The 26,998-nt window shown below is 37.9% G+C and overlaps 1 protein-coding gene and 1 long non-coding RNA gene across 2 annotated transcripts in view; one reads left to right on the top strand and one right to left on the bottom strand.

Moving 5' to 3' along the window:
- The window catches only part of LOC133516844 (homeobox protein CDX-1), a 46,982-nt gene that overhangs the window by 5,214 nt on the left and 14,770 nt on the right, over positions 1 to 26,998 (bottom strand). The window lies entirely within an intron of this gene.
- LOC133516845 (uncharacterized) lies at positions 19,511 to 21,623 on the top strand. The gene is made up of 3 exons (XR_009799290.1): positions 19,511 to 20,118; positions 20,911 to 21,053; positions 21,163 to 21,623. It is a non-coding gene; the product is annotated as an uncharacterized LOC133516845 (long non-coding RNA).

The following is a 26,998-nucleotide window of genomic DNA, read 5'->3' as shown; positions in this document are numbered from 1 at the left end:
AGAAAATTCACCTACTTATATGTGCTTTTCGTTTTATATCCCGCGCTTATTCGCGGGTTTCTCGTTTGAAAAGTCTTTTATATTCCCGTAACGTGCAAGCGACCGCGGGGCCCGGGGAGAGGGGCCCAATCCCCCGGGCTCGATAAGTTAATCCCCGCGGCGAGGCACAGAGAGGCCGCCGCCACCCGGCTTACCAAGGGGTTATGGGCTAGACCACACGGCACGATTCACACATCTTTTTCCGTAGCCTATATATTGTGACCTGGGCAAAGGTCCTTTCTGCTCCGACTGTTTCGTTACTTAACATAGCTAAGTATTAGAAATTGTAGGTACTCGCATAAAGAATAGAGTATGAATTTCCTAGTAATAATAATGGCATAGGTATATTCGAACGAATCTAATCAAAGAGTGCCACAATACTATCCTGTCCCCTTCCTTCTCGTAGCGCTTTTCTGATTGCATCCAAACTCCTTTTGGATTTGTTTTGGCAACCTTATCCCAAGAATTGGAGCAGACAATAGTTTTTACGCAAGCGACTATACTATATGACCTTCCAACCAAGGCAGAAAGATATAAAAGGGACCTTATTTGGTTCGGTTTCCTCAACATGTTTTCCTTCGCCGAATAGTAACTGGTAAGTATCAAATGATATAGGTTTGAAAATTGCACACTTACGCACGTACGGCTACCAAAATGCCAAATGACAATGATTGAACCAGCACATGTCTTCAAAAAATAAAACACGTATTGACTAAATGACTACTACCTATTGTCATTTTAATGGCAGGTTAAATTGTTTTGTGACGTCGGTTTTTTTTGATAATGCTTATAACTCAACAATTTTATCTGCCTCGTAGATTTCTCAACGAGTAAAATTACAAAGATACGTAGATCTGTGTACATAACACTAAGACATAGCTGAGGTGTCTGCTTGTGTACTCAGAGTGTGTAAATATCCCTTATCTCGGTATTAAGAACTTCATAAATTATGTTTGTCACTTGCTGGAGAATTAGAGATGTCACGTAAATGCACAACAGTTCCTACAATCTTTATTTTAATTTTGATATCACTATTGATTTTTTGATATGAGTACTTTGACTATCTGTTTTCAAGATCTGTAATTGTTTTATGATATCTCGCATTCAACCGAGGCATGCTGAGATTTCATTAATTATTTTCAACTATTAATTACCTTTTATCGTAATCAGCTTCTATAATGATCTCCCTGTGCTTTACAGTACGCCACAGGTCTTTTATTGCACAAAAGTGTGTCTGTGAACCTAGCATATCAAGTGCTAGCATCTCAAGTTTTTTTGAGAGTTCTAGTAGCATCCCTAATAGTTCTATAGTTCTAGGTAGTTTTTTTTAATAGTTCTGCTTATTTACGCGAAAAAAATGAAAATTGAAAATGAGATGCTAACTTCCCATTTTGACACACTAGCATCCCAGCCGTTATCGACTCTACAGCCTCAAAATAGCATTGAAATGCAAGCTAGAAACATTTCTAAGCGATATACAATGAGTTCTAGTCAAAACTGTAAAAAATTTTTTTTTCATATATGTATGGGATACGAACATGAAAAAAAATTGTAGGTTTCTTCGAACTATAACTAAGTTCGAGCTGAAATCCAAGGTTTGACAGCCAGCATCTCAGGAGTTCTGGATAGCCAGCTCCCTAGTGCATTAGAATACACACAGTTCTATCTTCTAGAATGAAATTTGACAGAGTTTTGATAGAAATTGTCCGAAAATAGTCTTAAAATCCAGTAAATGCTAAGTTCTGAGCATCGCATCCCAGCCGATGCAGATCTGATACCCAGCATCTCAGCAGTTCTGGATAGCCAGCTCCCTAGTGCATTAGAATACACACAGTTCTATCTTCTAGAACGAAATTTGGCAGAGTTTTGTAAGACTATGTCCGAAAATAGTATCGATATCGAGATATTGCAAAGTTCTGAGCTTAGCATCCCAGCCAATGCAGGTTTGGTACCCGGCATCTCAGCAGTTCTGGATAGCCAGCTCCCTAGTAAACTAAAATACACACAGTTCTATCTTCTAGAACTAAATTGGGCAGAGTTTTGATAGACTAAGTCCGAAACTACTTGGAAAATCGTGCATTAGCTAAGTGCTGAGCATGGCATCCCAGCTAATGCAGGTCTGGTACCCGGCATCTCAGCAGTTCTGGTTAGCCAGCTTCCTAGTGAACTAAAATACACACAGTTCTATCTTCTAGAACTAAATTTGGCCGAGTTTTGGAAGACTGTCCGATATAGGTATCGAAATCGAGGTAATACTAAGTTCGGAGCTTAGCATCCCAGTGAAAGCTAGTCTGATACCTAGCATCTCAGAAGTTCTATATAGGCAGCTTCCTAATGCACTAGAATACACATAGTTTTATCTTCTAGAACAAAATTTCACCGTGTTTTGACAGACTTAGTCCGAAATTACTCGGAAAATAATGAAATTGTTTAGTTTTTAAGCTAGCATCCCAGCCAGTTCTGGTCTGATACCCAGCATCCTAGCAGTTCTAGATAGCCAGCTTCCTAGTGAACTAATATACACACAGTTCTATCTTCTAGAACTAAATTTGGTAGAGTTTTGAAAGACTTATGTCTGAAAATGGTATAGAAATCGAGGTAATGCTAAGTTCTGAGCTTGGCTTCCCAGCGAAAGCTGGTCTGATACCTAGCATCTCAGGAGTTCTATATAGCCAGCTCCCTAATGCACTAGAATACACACAGTTTTATCTTCTAGAACGAAATTTCACCGTGTTTTGACAGACATAGTCCGATACTACTCTGAAATTCGTGAAATTGCTAAGTTCTGGGCTTAGCGTCCCAGCTAATGCAGGTCTGGTACCTGGCATCTCAGCAGTTTTGGATAGCCAGCTTCCTAATGCACTAGAATACACACAGTTTTATCTTCTAGAACAAAATTTCACCGTGTTTTGACAGACTTAGTCCGAAATTACTCGGAAAATAATGAAATTGTTTAGTTTTTGAGCTAGCATCACAGCCAGTGCTAGACTGATACCCAGCATTCTAGCAGTTTTAGATAGCCAGCTTCCTAGTGATCTAAAATACAGACAGTTCTATCTTCTAGAACTAAATTTGGTAGAGTTTTGTAAGACTATGTCCGAAAATAGTATCGATATCGAGATATTGCAAAGTTCTGAGCTTAGCATCCCAGCCAATGCAGGTCTGGTACCCGGCATCTCAGCAGTTCTGGATAGCCAGCTACCTAGTGAACTAAAATGCACACAGTTCTTTCTTCTAGAACTAAATTTGGTAGAGTTTTGAAAGACTATATCTGAAAATGGTATAGAAATCGAGGTAATGCTAAGTTCTGAGCTTAGCATCCCAGCGAAAACTGGTCTGATACCTAGCATCTCAAGAGTTCTAGATAGCCAGCTTCCTAAAGCACTTGAATACCAATAGTTCTGTCTTCTAGAACGAAATTTGGCAGAGTTTTAATAAACTATGTCCGAAAATAGTATCGATATCGAGATATTGCAAAGTTCTTAGCTTAGCATCCCAGCCAATGCAGGTCTGGTACCCGGCATCTCAGCAGTTCTGGATAGCCAGCTCCCTAGTGAACTAAAATACACACAGTTCTATCTTCTAGAACTAAATTTGGCCGAGTTTTGGAAGACTGTCCGATATAGGTATCGAAATCGAGGTAATACTAAGTTCGGAGCTTAGCTTCCCAGTGAAAGCTAGTCTGATACCTAGCATCTCAGAAGTTCTATATATCCAGCTTCCTAATGCACTAGAATACACACAGTTTTATCTTCTAAAACAAAATTTCACCGTGTTTTGACAGACTTAGTCCGAAATTACTCGGAAAATAATGAAATAGTTTCGTTTTTAAGCTAGCATCCCAGCCAGTTCTGGTCTGATACCCAGCATCCTAGCAGTTCTAGATAGCCAGCTTCCTAGTGAACTAATATACACACAGTTCTATCTTCTAGAACTAAATTTGGTAGAGTTTTGAAAGACTTATGTCTGTAAATGGTATAGAAATCGAGGTAATGCTAAGTTCTGAGCTTGGCTTCCCAGCGAAAGCTGGTCTGATACCTAGCATCTCAGGAGTTCTATATAGCCAGCTCCCTAATGCACTAGAATACACACAATTTTATCTTCTAGAACGAAATTTCACCGTGTTTTGACAGACATAGTCCGATACTACTCTGAAATTCGTGAAATTGCTAAGTTCTGGGCGTAGCATCCCAGCGAATACAAGTCAAATACCCAGGACCTCAGGAGTTCTAGATAGTCAAATCCCTAGTACATTAGCATCCACACAGTTCTGTCTTCTAGAACGAAATTCGGCAGAGTTTTGATAGACTATGTCCGAAAATAGTATCGATATCGAGATATTGCAAAGTTCTGAGCTTAGCATCCCAGCCAATGCAGGTCTGGTACCTGGCATCTCAGCAGTTCTGGTTAGCCAGCTTCCTAGTGAACTAAAATACACACAGTTCTATCTTCTAGAACTAAATTTGGTAGAGTTTTGAAAGACTATATCTGAAAATGGTATAGAAATCGAGGTAATGCAAACTTCTGAGCTTAGCATCCCAGACAATGCAGGTCTGGTACCCGGCATCTCAAGAGTTCTGAATAGCCATCTTCCTAATGCACTAGAATACACACAGTTTTATCTTCTAGGACTAACTTTGGCAGAGTTTTGAAAGACTATGTCCGATAATGGTATCGAACTCGATGTAATGCTAAGTTCTGGGCTTAGCATCCCAGTCAATGCAGGTCTGGTACCCGGCATCTCAGCAGTTCTGGATAGCCAGCTCCCTAGTGAACTAAAATACACACAGTTCTATCTTCCAGAACTGAATTTGGTAGAGTTTTGAAAGACTATATCTGAAAATGGTATGGAAATCGAGGTAATGCTAAGTTCTGAGCTTAGCATCCCAGCAAAGCTGGTCTGATACCTAGCATCTCAAGAGTTCTAGATAGCCAGGTTCCTAGTGCACTTGAATACATACAGTTCTATCTTCTAGAACGTAATTTCACCGTGTTTTGACAGACATAGTCCGATACTACTCTGAAATTCGTGAAATTGCTAAGTTCTGGGCTTAGCGTCCCAGCTAATGCAGGTCTGGTACCTGGCATCTCAGCAGTTTTGGATAGCCAGCTTCCTAATGCACTAGAATACACACAGTTTTATCTTCTAGAACAAAATTTCACCGTGTTTTGACAGACTTAGTCCGAAATTACTCGGAAAATAATGAAATTGTTTAGTTTTTGAGCTAGCATCCCAGCCAGTGCTAGACTGATACCCAGCATCCTAGCAGTTTTAGATAGCCAGCTTCCTAGTGATCTAAAATACAGACAGTTCTATCTTCTAGAACTAAATTTGGTAGAGTTTTGTAAGACTATGTCCGAAAATAGTATCGATATCGAGATATTGCAAAGTTCTGAGCTTAGCATCCCAGCCAATGCAGGTTTGGTACCCGGCATCTCAGCAGTTCTGGATAGCCAGCTACCTAGTGAACTAAAATGCACACAGTTCTTTCTTCTAGAACTAAATTTGGTAGAGTTTTGAAAGACTATATCTGAAAATGGTATAGAAATCGAGGTAATGCTAGGTTCTGAGCTTAGCATCCCAGCGAAAACTGGTCTGATACCTAGCATCTCAAGAGTTCTAGATAGCCAGCTTCCTAAAGCACTTGAATACCAATAGTTCTATCTTCTAGAACGAAATTTGGCAGAGTTTTAATAAACTATGTCCGAAAATAGTATCGATATCGAGATATTGCAAAGTTCTTAGCTTAGCATCCCAGCCAATGCAGGTCTGGTACCCGGCATCTCAGCAGTTCTGGATAGCCAGCTCCCTAGTGAACTAAAATACACACAGTTCTATCTTCTAGAACTAAATTTGGCCGAGTTTTGGAAGACTGTCCGATATAGGTATCGAAATCGAGGTAATACTAAGTTCGGAGCTTAGCATCCCAGTGAAAGCTAGTCTGATACCTAGCATCTCAGAAGTTCTATATAGCCAGCTTCCTAATGCACTAGAATACACACAGTTTTATCTTCTAAAACAAAATTTCACCGTGTTTTGACAGACTTAGTCCGAAATTACTCGGAAAATAATGAAATAGTTTCGTTTTTAAGCTAGCATCCCAGCCAGTTCTGGTCTGATACCCAGCATCCTAGCAGTTCTAGATAGCCAGCTTCCTAGTGAACTAATATACACACAGTTCTATCTTCTAGAACTAAATTTGGTAGAGTTTTGAAAGACTTATGTCTGAAAATGGTATAGAAATCGAGGTAATGCTAAGTTCTGAGCTTCGCTTCCCAGCGAAAGCTGGTCTGATACCTAGCATCTCAGGAGTTCTATATAGCCAGTTCCCAAATGCACTAGAATACACACAGTTTTATCTTCTAGAACGAAATTTCACCGTGTTTTGACAGACATAGTCCGATACTACTCTGAAATTCGTGAAATTGCTAAGTTCTGGGCGTAGCATCCCAGCGAATGCAAGTCAAATACCCAGGACCTCAGGAGTTCTAGATAGTCAACTCCCTAGTACATTAGCATCCACACAGTTCTGTCTTCTAGAACGAAATTCGGCAGAGTTTTGATAGACTATGTCCGAAAATAGTATCGATATCGAGATATTGCAAAGTTCTGAGCTTAGCATCCCAGCCAATGCAGGTCTTGTACCTGGCATCTCAGCAGTTCTGGTTAGCCAGCTTCCTAGTGAACTAAAATACAAACAGTTCTATATTCTAGAACTAAATTTGGTAGAGTTTTGAAAGACTATATCTGAAAATGGTATAGAAATCGAGGTAATGCAAACTTCTGAGCTTAGCATCCCAGACAATGCAGGTCTGGTACCCGGCATCTCAAGAGTTCTGAATAGCCATCTTCCTAATGCACTAGAATACACACAGTTTTATCTTCTAGAACTAAATTTGGTAGAGTTTTGTAAGACTATGTCCGAAAATAGTATCGATATCGAGATATTGCAAAGTTCTGAGCTTAGCATCCCAGCCAATGCAGGTCTGGTACCCGGCATCTCAGCAGTTCTGGATAGCCAGCTACCTAGTGAACTAAAATGCACACAGTTCTTTCTTCTAGAACTAAATTTGGTAGAGTTTTGAAAGACTATATCTGAAAATGGTATAGAAATCGAGGTAATGCTAAGTTCTGAGCTTAGCATCCCAGCGAAAACTGGTCTGATACCTAGCATCTCAAGAGTTCTAGATAGGCAGCTTCCTAAAGCACTTGAATACTAATAGTTCTGTCTTCTAGAACGAAATTTGGCAGAGTTTTAATAAACTATGTCCGAAAATAGTATCGATATCGAGATATTGCAAAGTTCTTAGCTTAGCATCCCAGCCAATGCAGGTCTGGTACCCGGCATCTCAGCAGTTCTGGATAGCCAGCTCCCTAGTGAACTAAAATACACACAGTTCTATCTTCTAGAACTAAATTTGGCCGAGTTTTGGAAGACTGTCCGATATAGGTATCGAAATCGAGGTAATACTAAGTTCGGAGCTTAGCATCCCAGTGAAAGCTAGTCTGATACCTAGCATCTCAGAAGTTCTATATAGCCAGCTTCCTAATGCACTAGAATACACACAGTTTTATCTTCTAGAACAAAATTTCACCGTGTTTTGACAGACTTAGTCCGAAATTACTCGGAAAATAATGAAATTGTTTCGTTTTTAAGCTAGCATCCCAGCCAGTTCCGGTCTGATACCCAGCATCCTAGCAGTTCTAGATAGCCAGCTTCCTAGTGAACTAATATGCACACAGTTCTATCTTCTAGAACTAAATTTGGTAGAGTTTTGAAAGACTTATGTCTGAAAATGGTATAGAAATCGAGGTAATGCTAAGTTCTGAGCTTCGCTTCCCAGCGAAAGCTGGTCTGATACCTAGCATCTCAGGAGTTCTATATAGCCAGCTCCCAAATGCACTAGAATACACACAGTTTTATCTTCTAGAACGAAATTTCACCGTGTTTTGACAGACATAGTCCGATACTACTCTGAAATTCGTGAAATTGCTAAGTTCTGGGCGTAGCATCCCAGCGAATGCAAGTCAAATACCCAGGACCTCAGCAGTTCTAGATAGTCAACTCCCTAGCATATTAGCATCCACACAGTTCTATCTTCTAGAACTAAATTTGGTAGAGTTTTGAAAGACTATGTCTGAAACTAATCGGAAAATCGTGAAATTGCTATGTTCTGGGTCTGGGCTTAGCATCCCAGCCAATGCAGGTCTGATACCCGGTACCTCAGCAGTACTGTATAGCCAGCTCCCTAGTACATTAGCATCCTCACAGTTCTATCTTTTAGAACTAAATTTGGCAGAGTTTTGATAGACTATGTCCGAAGATAGGATCGATATCGAGATTTTGCAAACTTCATAGCTTAGCATCCCAGCCAATGCAGGTCTGATACCTGGCATCTCAGCAGTTTTGAAAAGTTAAAGGCACAACTATTCTACGATTCAGTACCATTCAATATTCGCTCATTCAATATAATTGTGCAATATAAGCTGTATTTGTACGAATGAAATCCTTAAAAAAATATAAAAGTTATATATAGTCTTTGATTTTATTAAGCAGTATTCACACGATCATACACGTCGGTTTTACACGACGCTATCCTATATCTTGAAATGGTGCTGACCGGGTCGTGTAAACGCGGCCCGCAGCTATATTAATTGGCTGTATGCGTTTTTCTTAGTGGATACATGTTTTTACAAAGTAAAAAACAATACAGTAATAACTTTCCCGTCGGCTAAAACACAACAATAATGGTTTGAATTTTTTTAATTTGTGTTTGACTATAACGAAGAACTTCTCGTACTATTTTTGCTACAATAAGGTGAACATTTCCGAGTATATTGGAGAAAACAAATTTACGTTTTTAAAACCTGTATCTTGGTCTATAAAATTTTACATAAAAAACTGCATACGAAACTTTTATTTATATATAAGCAGAATAAAATATAATCTTCGATATAAACATAGTTTAAATTTACACTTTCATATAACAAATTATACGGAAAACGAAATATGTTAAACGAAGGTGCAAAATTGTGCAACAAACAAACGCCGGGTATTAAAAATAGTCTTTCGTTCTAAATATTCAAAAATAAACTTAAACGATATGTTATTAAAAGTGAAAACATTTCGCTTAAATAGTTAAATATAACAATTGCAAATATGTAAAAACAAAATCAGCCCATTAGCTTGAACGAATGTTTTCAAATACAAACCCGCTATACCATGTTAACTAACATAAAAAAAAATTAACTGCCCCTAAAATACTTTTACATTCGAACCATGATATATTTCGATCTAAATCTATTAATTCTTAAATACTGCACTCGCATACTAAGACGCCGTTTTCGAATTTAGTCACAAAAAAGTCAAATCGATAGATTTAGCGTATGAAATTGTACACCTTTTGTTAATTATTATAAATAATAAGTACTGGTTTCTATTAGCACGTCTTGTTATCTTTCATTATAACTAACTAACTGCTTTGGCTCAGCGATCCAAAAAGAATCTTGGCCTCCGAAACGAGAGAACGCTACCTGTCCCGATCCAGCGCGGTTTCATTATAACAAATATTTTTTTTGAAAACAGAGTCACTTAATGGGGATGGCCGGTCTAAGTATTAAACAGATGGCGCTATCATAGCTTGCCCTGTCAATCCCTAGAATTGTGTCAAATTCTTGTTTTTTTTTTGGAATTTTTTGACTTGGATTCCAGTACTTTAAGCCAAATCTCATAGAACAAAACTAGAGACAGGGGCAAGCTATGATGGCGCCATCTATGCAAACCTTTGTCAGTTGCCAACCCCATTAGTAATGATTATTTTTTTGATGGACGTTTAGGTCAACGTGCGTAAAGCAGTGCAGCAGCGCAGCTTATTTGTAAATTTCATAAAGTTTGCACTGCTAAAAATTGTATTTTTGTATTACACATATCCTGTACTTTAACTTAAATAAACTACATTTTTGTTATTATAAATTTGAAGCAGTGTCAATGAAAGTTGACGAAATCAATTTTTTCTAGAAATTACTTCATAACAAGTCACAATTTCTCTGAAAATCGACTTAATTTCAACGTACTTTTGATACTTAAACAATCCACAACATTTGCTGAAACTGTCCATATACATCATTTTGTATAATATACTACCATATTTTTTGATGATTTTTTTTAAAACTGTCCCTTATCGTTACATATTACACAACAAGCGACCTCATTATTAAAAGGCTAGATGATAAAACGTGCCAATAGTAACCAATACGTGTTATTTAGATATTACGTAACAAAAGGTGTACAATTTCAACAACTAAATCTATCAATTTTACATTTTTGCTCTAAAATCGTTACCGGGCTCTTAATTAATTAATATTGTAGTTTTTTCTCAGCAATTATGGATAGCCAGCTCACTACATAGTGCAGTAGAAATTGCATAGTTTTATAGTTTTGTAAGACTATGTCCGAAAATATTATCGAAATCGAGGAATTGCTAAGTTCTGAGCTAGCATCCCAGCCAATGCGGATTTGATACCGAGGATCTCAGCAGTTCCAGATAGCCTGCTTAGTAGTGCACTAGAATAGATACAGTTTTATCTTCAAGAATGAAATTTGACCGAGTTTTATTAGACTAACTCCGAAACTACTCGGAAAATTGGGAAATTGCTAAGTCTTGAGCCTAACTTCCCTGCCAATACAGGTCGGATACCTCGCATCTAAACAGTTCTAGATAGTCAGCTTTCTAGTGCACTATAATGCACACAGTTCTCTCTTCTTCTTCTAGAACGTAAATTGATAAAATATGGATAAACTATGTCCGAAACTACTCTGAAAATCGTGAAATTACCAAGTTCTGACTTAGCATCCCAGCCAATGCAGGACTAATACCTAGCATCTCAGCAGTTTTAAATCGTAAGCTTCCTAGTGCACTAGAATACACACAGTTCTATCTTCTAGAACGTAAATTGACGAAATGTGGATAGACTATGTCCGAAACTACTCTGAAAATCTTATAAATGATTAAATGCTAAGTTTTGAGCTATCCCAGCCAATCCAGATCTGATACCCAGCATCTAAGCAGTTCTGAATAGCCAGCTCCCTAGTGCACTAGAATACACACAGGTCTACCTTGTAAAACGAAATTTGACAAAGTTTTGATAGACTGTCCGAAACTCTAAAAATCCAGTATATGCCTTTGAGCTAATATCCAAGCCAATGCAGGTCTTATACCCAGCACCTCAAGAATTCTGGATAGCCCGCTCCCTAGTCCTTTAGAAAACACACAGTCTTTTCTTCTAGAATGAAAATTAAAGATGTTCTGAAGGATTTTTGTTCGAAATAGTTTAAAAATCGAGTGAATGCTAAGTTCTGAGCTAGTATCTCAACCAATGCAGGTGTGATACCCAGGATCTCAGCAGTTATAGATATCCAGCTCCCTAGTGCACTAGAAGCTACACAGTTCTATCTTCTAGACTGAAATTTGGCAGAGTTTTGAAAGACTATGTCTGAAAATAGTATCGAAATCGAGATATTACTAAGTTCTGCTCTTAGCATCCCAGCCAATGCTAGTCTGATACCCAGCAGTACATCTCAAAAGTTCTAGATAGCCACCTTACTAGTGCACTAGAATCCACACAGTTTTATCGTCTAGACCGAAATTTGACAGAGTTTTGATTATGTCCGAAACTACTCTGAAAATCGAGCTTAGCATAAGCTTAGCATTCCAGCCAATTCAGGTGTGACACCCTGCGTCTCAGTATTTCCGGATAGCCAGCTCCCTATTGCACATAGGAATATTACGCGAAACTCTGCGTAGGAGGCGCCACTACCACAATCCATCACGATCTGAGGATCTACCGCAAAACAAGAAAAACCGAAATTTCGTCATCTAACCTATCTATAACTCTTGCATATTCGAGCGATGAAGAGGCAGATAGCTAAATTTGGATTTTCTCGTTTCCCGGTGATACATCAATGTCATATTTTATTATCTGTGAATACTCGTCATTACACAGCTTAAGGCATAGTACTCTATGTAGTTACTCTACGGTTTGCGAAAGGTGCAATTGCAGTAATACTCCCTATTGAAAGTTTAGAGCTTGGCATCCCAGCTAATGCAGGTCTGATACCCAGCACTTCAGCAGTTCTGAACGTTATAAGCCCAAAACTTAGCATTTACTCAATTTTTATTTTATTTCATAGGAATATTTACAGTTAGAGTAACAAAATAGGTTTCGAAATAGAAGCATTAAGTTATGTAATTACAAGTTTCCACAGGTAGAAACTGCGTAATGTACATGACGTGCGAAATAACAAAATTAGTAATTCCATCTATGCTTATAATTATAGAACTCGGAACTTATAATCTTACTGGCTATCGAGTTTTTTTGTCAAAAAGCTACATTTTGAGATGGAAACAAGCCACTTTACACGATGATAGTGGAGACCTAATAAAACGATTTTTTTTGGAAGCACCCGTAATTTCGTCCCTTGGGAGCCAAGGTAAAGTGAGGTCTGTTCAAAAAAAGAAAAAAAAATCTACAAGCTTCACAAATCATTCGATTAAGATACATTTTGTGTCAATCGAAAGAAAATAGCTTTGTTTTATGTAAAAAAATATACACAATATATTTTTAAAGAAATTTAGTATTAAAGTATTCAAATAAAAACAAAACTTTTTCACGCTTTATTTTTCAAAAAGTGTCTTCCACGTTGGAAAATATCTACTAATAAGTACTTTATTATAAAGTCAAACATATTTCTTATCGAAAAATGAAAACCGCATCAAAATCATTTAAGTACTTTTTAGGGTTCCGTAGCCAAATGGCAAAAAACGGAACCCTTATAGATTCGTCATGTCCGTCTGTCTGTCCGATTATGTCACAGCCACTTTTTTTCCGAAACTATAAGAGCTATACTGTTCAAACTTGGTATGTAGATGTATTCTATGAACCGCATTAATATTTTTTACATAAAAATAGAAAAAAAAAACAATACATTTTGGGGGTTCCCCATACTTAGAACTGAAACTCAAAAAATCTTTTTTCATCAAACCCGTGCGTGTGGGGTATCTATGGATAGGTCTTTAAAAATGATATTGAGGTTTCTAATATAATTTTTTTCTAAACCGAATAGAAAAAAAAAGATATATATTACCATGCAAACTTCCACGGAAAATTGGTTTGAACGAGATCTAGTAAGTAGTTTTTTTTTAATACGTCATAAATGGTACGGAACCCTTCATGGGCGAGTCCGACTCGCACTTGGCCGCTTTTTATTAAAATTTATGTTCCAGAAGTTGGCCTAGTTTTATTGACATGAAGATTTTTAATTAGTGACTACTTACAAATACCAAAACGTGTAACATGTAACGCGTAACTTACATAGACTTATATTGACTTATTTTCTGGTTTTGCTCATTGTTATGTGTAAATCATTCGTTTTAGGTAATATGACAGTGTACGGTCGCGGAAATTGATTCTTTAGCAACTTGCGGTTCAAGTAAATTTGGCTGTACATACTTATGGTGACACGTTAACTGCTAAAGAATCAATTTCCTCGACTGTACAATCATACAAATAAAATCTATTTTCGAAATTAACTGTCGTGAGTTATACTAACATTAAACTAATTCTACGGATTTCACTCGCCGAAGTCCGAAACATGTCGCGCGAGAGACTAAAAACACGTGAGTGGAATCCGTAGCATTAGTTCAAAATCTATTCTATTCTATTCTAACAAGTGAACAAAAAACAAATTACTATAAAATTTACTAATTACACGCTCTTTGGACTTATGAAGACAAAAACTTCCATACAAATAAAAGTAAGCCAACTTCTGAAACTTGTATCTTAAAAACTGCTTAACCAATTTTGGAGCGTTTTTCATCATATATTAAAATATATATTTGAATTTAAAATGAAAAACTTATTTTCAGACATTCTTCAAAGTCTAGGACATTATTTTGCAAGAATAAAGCGCAAACGAGAAAGAATAGGTTTTTGAATATTTCACACAAATCACACAAATATTTTTTAAGAGATTAAGCTTTAACTCTTTTTACGTAAATAAAAGTATTTTGTTTTCAAATGATATATGATATATGTATATGCACTAGAAAGCTGGCTATCCAGAACTGCTGAGATGCTCTAGGTAGCAGACTTGCATTGGCTGGGATGCTAAGCTCAGAACTTAACAATATCTCGATATCGATACTATTTTCGGACACACTCTATCAAAACTCTGTCAAATTTTGTTCTGGAAGTTAGAACTGTATATATTATAGTGCACAAGAGATTTGGCTATCTGTAACTGCTGAGATGCGAGGTATCAGACCTGCAGTGGCTAGGATGCTAAGCTCAGAAATAAGTAATATTTCGATTTCCATAGTATTTTCGGATGCTGGATTTTCAGTGTAGTTACGGACATAGTCTATCAAAACTGTATCAAATTTCAGTCTAGAAAATAAAACTGTAAGTACTCTAGTTCACTAAGGAGCTGGCTATCCGTAGGTGTTCAGATGCTAGGTATCAAACCTGCATTGAATTTCACGATTTTCAGAGTAGTTTCGGACTAAGTCTATCAAAACTCGGTGAAATTTTCTTCTAGAAGATAAAACTGTGTGGATTCTAGTGCACGTGGAAGCTATCTATCCAGAACTGCTGTGATACTAAGTATCAGACCGGCATTGGCTGGGATGCTAGCTCAGAACTTAGGCATTCCTCGATTTCGATACAATTTTCGGATATAGTCTTTCAAAACTCTACCAAATTTAGTTCTAGAAGGTAGAACTGTGTGTTTTTAGTTCACTAGGGAGCTGGCTATCCAGAACTGCTGAGAAGCTGGGTATCAGACCTGCACTGCCTGGGATGCTAAGCTCAGAACTTAGCAATATCTCCAAAACGATACTATTTTCGGACATTGTGTGTCGAAACTCTGCGAAATTTCATTCTAGACAATAGAACTTTACGGATTCTAGTGCACTAGAGAGCTGGCTATTATCATTATGGATGTTAGGTATCACTTAACAATTTCTCGAATTTCAGAGTAGTTTCGAACTTAGTCTGTCAAAACTCGATGAAATTTCGTTCTAGAAGATAAAACTATGTGTGTTCTAGTACACTAGAAAGTTGGCGATCTAGAACTGCTGAGATACTGGGTATCAGACCAGCTTTGGATGGAATGCTAGCTCAAAACTTAGCTATTTCACGATTTTCCGAGTAGTTTTGGACTAAATCTGTCAAAACACGGTGAAATTTCGTTCTAGAAGGTAAAACTGTAAGTATTCTAGTGTACTAGGAAGCTGGCTATCTAGAACTGCTGAGATGTTATGTATCAGACCTGCATTGGCTGGGATGCTAAGCTCAGAACTTAGCAATATCTCGATATCGATACTATTTTCGGACATAATCCATCAAAACTCTGCCAAATTTCGTTCTAGAAGATAAAACTGTGTGTATTCAAGTGCACTAGGAAGCTGGCTATCTAGAACTTCTGAGATGCTAGGTATCAGACCAGCTTTCGTTGGGATGTTAAGCTCAGAACTTAGCATTATATCGATTTCGATACCATTATCGGACATAGTCTTTCAAAACTCTGCCAAACTTAGTTCTAGAAGATAGAACTGTGTGTATTTGAGTTCACTAGGGAGTTGGCTATCCAGAACTGCTGAGATGCTGGGTACCAGACCTGCATTGGCTGGGATGCTAAGCTCAGAACTTTGCAATATCTCGATATCGATACTATTTTCGGACATAGTCTATCAAAACTCTGCCAAACTTCGTTCTAGAAGACAGAACTGTGTGTATTCAAATGCTTTAGGAAGCTGGCTATCTAGAATTCTTGAGTTGTTAGATATCAGACCAGCTTTCGCTGGGATGCTTAGCTCAGAACTTAGCATTACCTCGATTTCTGTACCATTTTCAGATATAGTCTTTCAAAACTCTGCCAAAGTTAGTTCTAGAAGATAGAACTGTGTGTATTTTAGTTCACTAGGGAGTTGGCTATCTAGAACTGCTGAGATGCCGCGTACCAGACCTGCATTGGCTGGGATGCTAAGCTCAGAACTTTGCAATATCTCGATATCGATACTATTTTCGGACATAATCTATCAAAACTCTGCCAAATTTCGTTCTAGAAGACAGAACTGTGTGGATAGTAATGTACTAGGGAGCTGGCTATCCAAAACTGCTGAGATCCTGGGTATTAAACATGCATTCTCTGGGATGCTAAGCCCAGAACTTAGCAATTTCACGAATTTCAGGGTAGTATCAGACTATGTCAAAACACGGTGAAATTTCGTTCTAGAAGATAAAACTGTGTGTATTCTAGTGCACTAGGAAGCTGGCGATTTAGAACTCCTGAGATGCTAGGTATCAGACCAGCTTTCGCTGGGATGCTAAGCTCAGAACTTAGCAATATCTCGATATCGATACTATTTTCGGACATAATCTATTAAAACTCTGCCAAAATTAGTTCTAGAAGATAGAACTGCGTGTATTTTGGTTCACTAAGGAGCTGGCTATCCAGAACTCCTGAGATGCCAGGTACCAGACCTGCATTGGCTGGGATGCTAAGCTCAAAACTTTGCAATATCTCGATATTGATACTATTTTCGGACATAATCCATCAAAACTCTGCCAAATTGCGTTCTAGAAGATAAAACTGTGTGTATTCTAGTGCACTAGGAAGCTGTCTATCTAGAACTTCTGAGATGCTAGGTATCAGACCAGCTTTCGTTGGGATGTTAAGCTCAGAACTTAGCATTATATCGATTTCGATACCATTATCGGACATAGTCTTTCAAAACTCTGCCAAACTTAGTTCTAGAAGATAGAACTGTGTGTATTTGAGTTCACTAGGGAGTTGGCTATCCAGAACTGCTGAGATGCTGGGTACCAGACCTGCATTGGCTGGGATGCTAAGCTCAGAACTTTGCAATATCTCGATATCGATACTATTTTCGGACATAGTCTATCAAAACTCTGCCAAACTTCGTTCTAGAAGACAGAACTGTGTGTATTCAAATGCTTTAGGAAGCTGGCTATCTAGAATTCTTGAGTTGTTAGATATCAGACCAGCTTTCGCTGGGATGCTTAGCTCAGAACTTAGCATTACCTCGATTTCTGTACCATTTTCAGATATAGTCTTTCAAAACTCTGCCAAAGTTAGTTCTAGAAGATAGAACTGTGTGTATTTTAGTTCACTAGGGAGTTAGCTATCTAGAACTGCTGAGATGCTGGGTACCAGACCTGCATTGGCTGGGATGCTAAGCTCAGAACTTAGCAATTTCATGAATTTCAGGGTAGTATCAGACTAAGTATGTCAAAACACGGTGAAATTTCGTTCTAGAAGATAAAACTGTGTGTATTCTAGTGCACTAGGAAGCTGGCTATTTAGAACTCTTGAGATGCTAGCATACCTAGCGATACCTATGAGATACCTAGGTATCAGTCCAGCTTTCGCTGGGATGCTAAGCTCAGAACTTAGCAATATCTCGATATCGATACTATTTTCGGACATAATCTATTAAAACTCTGCCAAAATTAGTTCTAGAAGATAGAACTGCGTGTATTTTGGTTCACTAAGGAGCTGGCTATCCAGAACTCCTAAGATGCCGGGTACCAGACCTGCATTGGCTGGGATGCTAAGCTCAAAACTTTGCAATATCTCGATATTGATACTATTTTCGGACATAATCCATCAAAACTCTGCCAAATTTCGTTCTAGAAGATAAAACTGTGTGTATTCAAGTGCACTAGGAAGCTGTCTATCTAGAACTTTTGAGATGCTAGGCATCAGACCAGCTTTCGTTGGGATGTTAAGCTCAGAACTTAGCATTATATCGATTACGATACCATTATCGGACATAGTCTTTCAAAACTCTGCCAAACTTAGTTCTAGAAGATAGAACTGTGAGTATTTTAGTTCACTAGGGAGTTGGCTATCCAGAACTGCTGAGATGCCGGGTACCAGACCTGCATTGGCTGGGATGCTAAGCTCAGAACTTTGCAATATCTCTATATCGATACTATTTTCGGACATAGTCTATCAAAACTCTGCCAAATTTCGTTCTAGAAAATAAAACTGTGTGTATTCTAGTGTACTAGGAAGCTGTCTATCTAGAACTTCTGAGATGCTAGGTATCAGACCAGCTTTCGTTGGGATGCTAACCTCAGAACTTAGCATTACATCGATTTCGATACCATTATCGGACATAGTCTTTCAAAACTCTACCAAATTTAGTTCTAGAAGATAGAACTGTGTGTATTTTAGTTCACTAGGAAGCTGGCTATCTAGAACTGCTGAGATGCCGCGTACCAGACCTGCATTGGCTGGGATGCTAAGCTCAGAACTTTGCAATATCTCGATATCGATACTATTTTCGGACATAGTCTATCAAAACTCTGCCAAATTTCGTTCTAGAAGATAGAACTGTGTGGATGCTAATGAACTGGGAAGCTAGCTATCCAAAACTGCTGAGATCCTGGGTATTAGACTTGCATTCGCTGGGATGCTAAGCCCAGAACTTAGCAATTTCACGAATTTCAGAGTAGTATCGGACTAAGTCTGTCAAAACACGGTGAAATTTCATTCTCGAAGATAAAACTCTGTATATTCTAGTGCACTAGGAAGCTGTCTATCTAGAACTCCTGAGATGCTATGTATCAGACCAACTTTCGCTGGGATGCTAGCTCAAAACTTAACATTTACTCGATTTTTAGACTATTTCGAACAAAAATCCTTCGGAACTTTTTCAATTTTCATTCTAAAAGATAAAACTGTGTGTTTTCTAATGCACTAGGGAGCGGGCTATCTAGAACTGCTGAGATGCTGGGTATCAGATCTGCATCGGCTGGGATGCGATGCTCAGAGCTTAGCATTTACTGGATTTCAAGACTATTTTCGGACAATTTCTATCAAAACTCTGTCAAATTTCGTTCTAGAAGATAGAACTGTATGTATTCTAATGCACTAGGGAGCTGGCTATCCAGAACTCCTGAGATGCTGGCTGTCAAACCTTGGATTTCAGCTCGAACTTAGTTTTAGTTAGAAGAAACCTACAATTTTTTTTGATGTTCGTATCCCATACATATATGAAAAAAATTTTTTTTACAGTTTTGACTAGAACTCATTATAGATCGCCTAGAAATGTTACTAGCTTCCATTTAAATGCTATTTTGAGGCTGTGGAGTGGATAACGGCTGGGATGCTAGTGTGTCAAAATGGGAAGTTAGCATCTCATTTTCAATTTTCATTTTTTTCGCGTAAATAAGTAGAACTATTAAAAAAAACTACCTAGAACTATAGAACTATTAGGGATGCTACTAGAACTCTCAAGAAAACTTGAGATGCTAACACTTGATATGCTAGGTTCACAGACACCACAAAAGTACCAATTCGCAGCGTAGGCCAATTGGAATTGAAGACTGCTCTGCCCACACGCTTCTGTTGTAAATTCAAACTCACATCACGGTTTATTCAACGATGTTTTCTTTGACCAAGAGTACGTAAGAAACAACAACACTACCGCTAACGCTCTACAATTAAATTTATCTAAACAATAATCAATGTTGAAATTGGTTCGAAAAACAATCTTTGCTAAGTGGGAAAAGGGTCAAAAGTCAACAAACTGACAATGTTTTCTTACGCGACTTGAAAAAAATGTGTAGACTATAGATAACATTAGACTGAATGACAGAAAATTATAACTAAAATAAATTTCCTGTTTGAGGGGCAAACAAAAAGATGCCTGAACTCGTATGGTAAACACGTGAGCTGCATAGCATAGGCAATAGATTTGATACGAAACGTTAATTCTCGTAGCAATCGGGGCTGCCGAGGCGGGCGCCATGACGCCTCCGTCCCATACTTTATTTTGTTATACACTTTAACTGCGCTTTGGTCTGTATATTTATTTATTTGAAGCTTTGCAGGGAGCTCAAAGGGCTCCAGCGACGTATGACCTTTAGCCCGCATTTCATCTTAAAACATAATGAGTTATAATTTCGTCTAAAACCGAATAGCTGTCTAAAATCACAATGGTTTATTTTCTACGAGTTTTCGTTTTTTTGCAAGTGACTAAAAATACGTAAGTGTAATCCGTAGAATTATTATTTTAATGTTAGTATGTCTCACGACAGTTTAAATTCGATTAAATTCGGTTTATTTTTGGTTACGATCCTCGATCCAGGTCGTTTCTGGTTCAATCATTGTCAAATAATAGGAAACATTTGTGGTAATTTTTCTATACAAATTTTCCTCTCTGGATTTCAGACACGAATTTTTCATCGTCCCGTAATTTGGCGAAACCAATACGGGACAGGAATTGATTTTTTGTAGTAATGTATTTGACTTGTGCGTTCTCCGGTGTTCTTCCAATCTTTCTCTATGGTTGTGAGACATGGACTAAACGAGCAGATCTGATAAAGCGTATCAACGCGTTTGAGCTGTGGTGTTGGCGCCGGCTTTTACGGATACCTTGGACTAATAAGCTATGCGTACTAATAAGTCCATATTGGAAGAGCTACGCGTAAAACGCCGGTTGTCAACTATATACCTATATGCCACGGATACAAAATCGGCAACAATAAACACAAAAATCAAAACTCAGACACAGCTAATTTATTTCTTATTCGGTTCCCAAAATTTCGTTACGATTGCTTAATTTTTAGAAAAGGATTTTTTTATATTATTATTATTAAGAAACAAACAGTCTTACAAAACAGATAAGTATATAAAGTAACATCTTTCTAGTTATAGACCTATAGTTTCCTATATGTAATGTATGTATATGTATGTTTTGAACGAAACCTCGTTTTCTGAGATTTTTACGCAGGGTTTTTCATCTAAGCTGCAGTTGTCCTTATCGCACTAATTTTAGGAACCGCCCCGTCAGCGCGACGGAAATATTTACCTTAAATTCTCAAATCTGAAAAGGGGCTCAGCTGGTATTTCCTCTTAAAAAGTTGCAAGTTGCAACCTGGCAACGCTGCTTGGTAATGGCTACGGTCAAGGCCTTTGTTGGTAAGTTTTAAAATTGTGATTGAGATTGACATTGCTTGTTGTAGATTTGAACAGTGATTGTGATTGGTATGTGACGAAGCCTGTAAGTTGATCTGTATTTTATTTATAGGTACGTCGAACCTGCGCTGCGGATTCAAACCCTGTAACTTAAATTTAAACCAAGGTCGGTTGTGCAAATTTGAGATAGTTTCATAATTTCGGAGACAATGCGATACGCTAACATGGAGGTGATCTAATGATGTAGTCAAGAAGCCAACAAATGAACCCGTGACTAAAAAAGAAACCGCAAACAACGAATTTGAGGGCGTCAGGAACCCTTCGAATGTTAAGAGGTGTACAAGGAAAATACAATTGGCAATGCGTGTACATGTACATAACTGTATAAAATCAAATAAAATGTAGTTTTAGCAGAAACATTTATTCCTTTATGTAGTTTGATAATAATGCGAAACACTATTACTTAAATGACACTTTCCTTAAGTGATAGCAATAGATAATGAAATAAAGATAAAGTCTATGACTATGTTATTTATCATATCATATTAGATAGGTATGTTTATTGACCGAAGCATAGCGAAGGTCTACGTTTTGACTCTGGCAATCTGCTTTCGTCTGTTTCGTATCTTCTCCTCCACAGGTCGCAATTCTCAACCAATTCGCGTGAAATTTTGTGATCATATTCTGTGATTAAATATTTTGACGACCGGTTTGGCCTAGTGGGTAGTGACCCTGCCTACGAAACTGATGGTCCCGGGTTCAAATCCTGGTAAGGGCATTTATTCGTGTGACGAGCATGGATATTTGTTCCTGAGTCATGGGTGTTTTCTATGTATTTAAGTATTTATAAATATTTATATATTATATATATCGTTGTCTAAGTACCCTCAACACAAGCCTTATTGAGCTTACTGTGGGACTTAGTCAATTTGTGTAATAATGTCCTATAATATTTATTTATTTCTTTATTTTATTTAAATATAATTTTTATGTCGATCCAGTTATTGGAAATTTTTCAAAATGGCGGATTCATGGTACGTAGCGCCTAAACAAATATCCGTATCAACATCGTAAGAGTTTCTTCCTTGTTTGACATGTTTACAGAGTGACTTGCAAAAAAATCAGATATTTTAGAACGCTGGTTTAGGGGGTATTTAGATATTTAGGTTTTACTCGACAATAAGTAGCCTAATTTCACCATGCCTCATATGTTCATTCGTGGCTCACAACAGTTGGATTACACTCGCTTTGCACGAGATTCCGGGTTCCGATCCCGAACAATTTTTTTTTTTTTGCACTTTAATTTCCTATTTTTCATTGACTAAGCTTTGTAGCAGGCAGACAGAGATCCCTGGATCTATCCCCTGAATTGTGACTTTTTGTATTTCTTTTTTGTATTTTAATTTCGTATTGTTGATTGATCAAGCGAGCGCGAAGCGCGAGCAAAGCGTATTCGTTTCATTTTTATTGACTGAACTTTTTTTACTGCCCTTAAAGTTCAAGAAGACTGACAGTTGCGCAGGCGAAAACGGGTGCGATGTGTGGGGACATAGATTTTAGATTAGTATATATTATTACGGTGGGGGGTCCATGTTAAAAAAAATTCGGAGTAGTTTTTGAATGTAGATTAATTATCAACTTTGGCTTTTCTATACGGACGTCGTTGTAGATCGGAATATTGATATTATTTCAGGACCAGAAGTTTAAACGTAAATGTACCTCTGTTATACCTATTGCTTTAATTACCAAAATGAATATGATAGTTAAAAGAGGGAAACAGTTTTCTAACATTTATCCTGCCTGCTGTCGCGGCAGAAAGTTGCGGTACGGCTCGTGTAATTATTTTAAACAATTTCGGTGTACGAGTAGATAGATTACTAACAGCCTGCGATGCCTGATATAAATCTTGTCTACAAAAATGCAGGGCACGAATTTACAGGAACACAGTGTTCCGACGATTTATTATAAATCTTTATTATAAATTTGATATTTTAGTAAAGGTATTCGATGTAGTAAAATGTGATTTAGCGGATGAAATTACCAAATCCTATAGAGATAAAACACTACAGAGTGAAACTCTAATAGCCCTCCTTTTGCCGACCAAGATGGAGGTGGGTGCGGACCGACTGACTGTGGGCGTTTGGAAACGGGAAGGGCAATTTTCTCTTTCATTCTCATTTTGTAGCTGTTGGCAAAGAGAATTTGAAATAGAGGTAGATCAAAGATGTGGTCAAAGAAAATTTTGTAGCTACAGTAAATTTACTGCTGTCTTTCGACACATGATAAAACTATAGAACGCCATTTGACTTTGATCCTTATTCTTTTACTGATATGTGTCAAATTTATTAAATACCTAAATTGGCGTCATCTAATAGATAAAAGGCCAAACGTATGACAGCATCGTTTCTAGCGATGGCACCATAACGTTTAGGTTGTGCCCGGTAAGATGACGCCACAATTGCAAATCACAAAATCATAGCGATCACTAAATCAATTGCGATACAACGAGGAAATGCCGCCAGCATCCTTGGTACAATGCCTCAAGGGCCTATTTTAGATATAAGCTAGTTATAGTATTCATCTGTATATATCCATTATGTATATTGTTATTGTCAATAAATAGATTTATTATTATTGAAAATGAATTCAAATTTGGCACATGTATTACTATTCCATAATATAATAAAGGGAGCCATGTGAAGATATAATCTATTCCACTTTTTTTTCTATACAAAGTTGGACCACCCTATTCGATATGGGTCTTTAAGAACCTTGTTTTTCCTGGGGGTTGGGGTTTTCGGGGGCGTTTCTTATCTCTGGGAAAACGCCCATTTTTGAGTTTTGATATGTTTTCTCCCAGATATTTATATTTAAAGTGCAAAACAAAATTAGTATTGTGATTAGATTTTCCTCGTTTGTAGTGCTTGCCGCTTTAAGCTAGAATGTGCGCTATAGATGGGGTATTATTGAGCATAATTGACACATTATATTATGTTCATTACATAGGCAAATAACATTACTCATTACTAGTTAGTGCATATTACCACGTAATTTACTTACATGAGTTAAAAATTATGATGCGCTTATGATGGAACCATCATAAGCGTGGCTGTTATCAAGCAGGGTTTTTATTAAAATCATAGATGTTTGCAGCGGGCAAACTCCGCGGGCGGGCGCGGCCAGGGCGGTGTTTAGTCAGACTATCTCTCACAAATATCACATCAGATAAACTAGGAACGGGATAGGGGCAGCACGACAGCAGAGCGTCTGGCCAATGACGTGTTTTATAATCATTTATGCTACCGAAAAAAAATTACCCCAAAGGCCACTGACGTCACCGATCACATGCGATTTGCGTTCAATTGCATTTGTTCGATCGATTTAATTCTTTGCACCTCCTTAGCCGGCAGTTATCTAATATCGCATTCATGTTGTTGTACTTCGTTAAGTATTTTGTTATAATTGTCGTTATTTGTTAAAATCGAGGCCTAATGGAATAACTTTAATGTCTGCAAAAAAAAATCAACCATTTCTGGAATGATTGTGACCATAATTTCAACTTTAACGTCGTTGCGTATGAGATTTCTCTCGACATTACGACAGGCGATCAGCAGTGACGACATGATTTCGACTAATAGGATTTCACTTATAACAAGATTACATTACGCTTACGCGACGCTTGGTGGCCAGAACTCTACGCGTCTCGTACTTGTAACGTTTTTACGATACGCTTACGCTTAGGCTCCGTGTGCTGAGGGCCTTAGATTCCTACGAAGTGACACAAATCAAATTCTTCGACTGTGTCTACCTCGATTGTTTCCATGTCAATCATAAAACCATAACGAGAAAACTCTTGATAAAATCATGTATCAATCGTACTTATCAACGCGATCTGAAATCTCATCTCTGAATGATTTCATGTCAAAACACAACGTAAGTATCAGTTCTGTCCTGAAATAATATCGAAATAGTCAACTTACAAGTGTTTTAAAGTGATACGAGTTATCGGCCGCGCCCTCTTCCATCAAAAACGTATTACAAGCGTTTACAAGAAGGTTACCACAGATACGAGCCGCTTGAGTCAACACGATCAATAGCGCCGCTATCGCACCGATTATCGCGCGGTCGGTCATTAATCGCGCTGAATTTCGGCGACCGACAAAGCGATAAACTGACAATTGTATTCTTTACTACTATGTACGAGATGGTGAACAAGCAATTTTATGTTCGATATGTGTTACACGGATAATCGTTATTGCTATTGCTCGATCTTATTAGTTCACAGGCATCTTCGTGATTAGCTTTCAATCGTCAGACATCAGGCGTTTCGCATATGTTGTAGAATAAAAGACATGAAATTTAATCGTTATCAAGGATTCTACATACATTAAATTAATCTATGTATCTACATAGTATCGCGTTACATTATTTTATGGTTGTTTTTTTGACAGATTGTTCGGTTTCGGCGATACGAGGAAGTACAGAAATGTAACTAATTAAAAGAATTAAGTACATACATATTTTGTGGACATTGTGGACATGGTCCTTTTTATTACCCGACTGCGTCAGAAGGAATGTAATGTTTTTCGAGTGTATGTACATATGTGTGTGTGTTTTTCCATTTCTTTGACACGCCCTACAGCCCAAACGGCTGGACGGTTTTTGACATTTGAGGTGTCTTTTCGCCAGAATTGTGGTAGTGACATAGGACACATAAATTAAGAAAATGGAGCCCACAATTGGGGAGGGGGGTTCTTACCATAGCAAATATACCTAGACTTATATCGACCGGGATATGGACCGTGACTACCTTTTTTAGGGTTCCGTATAGTCAACTAGGAACCCTTATAGTTTCGCCATGTCCGTCTGTCTGTCTGTCTGTCTGTCTGTCTTTCTGTCTGTCTGTCTGTCTGTCCGAGGCTTTGCTCCGTGGTCGTTAGTGCTAGGAAGCTGAAATTTGGCATGGATATATAAATAAATAAAGCCGACAAAGTCGTACAATAAAATCCTATTTTTTTTTTATGGTACCTCCCCTACACGTAAAGTGGGGGTCAACTTTTATTTTTGCTTCAACCGTACAGTGTGGGGTATCGTTGGAAAGGTCTTTCAAAACTATTAGGGGTCTTCAACAAAAATTTTTTGATAAAGTGAATATTTTCGGAGAGAATCGCTCCGAAAGAAAAAAAAATGTGTCCCCCCCCCTCTAACTTTTGAACCATAGGTCCAAAAAATATGAAAAAAATCGTGGAAGTAGAGCTTAAGAAAGACATTAAACGAAAACTATAGCGGATATTATCAGTTTAGCTGTTTTTGAGTTATCGCAAAAAGTTTCCCCTTCATAGTAAAAAGACGTACACCCACAGTTCATCCCTTGGTTAACAATCTACCATACTTTAAGCTCCAGTTTAGCTTATTGTGACGGAAGAGTAACTACGGAACCCTACTCTGAGCATGGCCCGACATGCTCTTGGCCGGTTTTTGAATATTGTTTTTGAGTACCCGATATTTCGATGCAGTTACATCTTGTTCACGGGTAACTGAAGATAGCGGGTAGGTGTCAAAGTTGTGTAGACCGCGCTCGGTCTACCCCCATTCGTGCGCATCGGCTGCGTTCGCTTTCAACGTTACCACTGGTCGCGTCCACACTTGTTGGTCTATCCAAGCACGCTGAGTGTAGTGTGACAAGGCGTGTTTGATTCGGATACCAACGGTTAGTTAAACAAACAAATCACAGGATTTCACACATTTGACAATTTAAACCCATCTTTACGATTGAAATTTCTGTATTTATATATTTCTACGGCTTCTCTTACCAATCTTCAAATCTTAATTGTTTTCAATGCGGGAGCCCAAAAACAATATAAAAGGTAATCACGGTCCCGGTCGATTTAAGCCTAGTGAAACCGTGAATCATTGAAAACTGCAAATACACCTATATTTAACTTAAT

The sequence above is a fragment of the Cydia pomonella genome, chromosome 4 (genome assembly GCF_033807575.1).
Source record: "Cydia pomonella isolate Wapato2018A chromosome 4, ilCydPomo1, whole genome shotgun sequence".
Lineage (NCBI taxonomy): Eukaryota > Metazoa > Arthropoda > Insecta > Lepidoptera > Tortricidae > Cydia > Cydia pomonella.
The sequence above is the reverse complement of the archived record's forward strand: the minus strand, read 5'-3'. Positions and strand labels throughout refer to the sequence as shown.